Here is a 1,054-nt window from a genome sequence, read left to right on the forward strand (position 1 = left end):
GGGTCTACAGGGTGTTCAGGGTCTCACTACTAGTTCTGACTCATAGTGATCTGCCTATATGCCACATGTTTTGATATTTTTTCACTTCAATTTAATTTGTAAAATTCTAATTTGTTCTTTTTCTTATGAATATTTAGAAACACACTGTTTCATTTCCAATCACATGGCAACTTTATGGTTATCTTTGTGCTATTGATTTTTAGTTTAATCTGCTGTAGTCAGAGACCATGTTCTTTATACTTTGAAAGTATTTTGAAACTTGTTTATGATTCAGCATTTGGTCAATTTTGGCATATGTATTTTGTCAATTTCTTGTGCAATTGAAATGAGTTCTTCAGTTAGCAAGTATGGTATTTTAAACATACAAATTAAGTTAGTTAATTATGTTGTTGAAATCTTTTATATTTTTATTGATTTAGCCTACTTGTCATTGATTTCTTGATAATCTCCATTGTTTTGGGGGTAAAATGGAATCTCAGTATTGTCTTAATTTGCATTTGTCTACTAGCTAGTGACATTGAAATTTTCTTCTGTATTTATTGCTTATTTTTACCTTGGGGCAAGGGTCTAATTTTTTAGAGCATTTTTTGAGAAAAATATGGAATGCTTCAAGAATTTGTGTGTCATACTTGTGCAGGGCTCATGCTAATCTCTGTATTGTTCCAATTTTAGTGTATGTGTGGCAAAGCAAGCACATTTGAGTTATTTATATATTCTAGATGTTAGTCCTCTGTCCAAGGAATAGCTGGAAAAATTTTCCACTTTCTTGGTTCTCATCTTCACTATGCAGAGCTTTTTACTTTGATACAATTTGATTTATTGGTTCTTGGTGCTATCTCTTCTGCCACTGGGGTTCTGTCCAGAAAGTCTGTGCCTACAACTGTATATTCAAGAATTCTACCTATTTGATCTTCCACAAAACTGAGTGTTTCCCAACATTTAGATCTTCAATTAATTTTGAATTTAGTTCAGTAGATGGTGAGAGATAAGGGCTTATGCATGTGAATAGACAGTTAAAGAGGCAGTCATTCCTCCAGTGTATATTTCTGTCATA

The 1,054-nt window shown here is 32.5% G+C and overlaps 1 pseudogene; it reads right to left on the minus strand.

The window, feature by feature from the left end:
* Positions 1-592: 592 nt before the first annotated feature.
* Positions 593-693, minus strand: LOC111813296 (annotated as a pseudogene).
* Positions 694-1,054: the final 361 nt, after the last annotated feature.

The sequence above is a fragment of the Octodon degus genome, unplaced genomic scaffold (genome assembly GCF_000260255.1).
Source record: "Octodon degus isolate 3935 unplaced genomic scaffold, OctDeg1.0 scaffold00178, whole genome shotgun sequence".
Lineage (NCBI taxonomy): Eukaryota > Metazoa > Chordata > Mammalia > Rodentia > Octodontidae > Octodon > Octodon degus.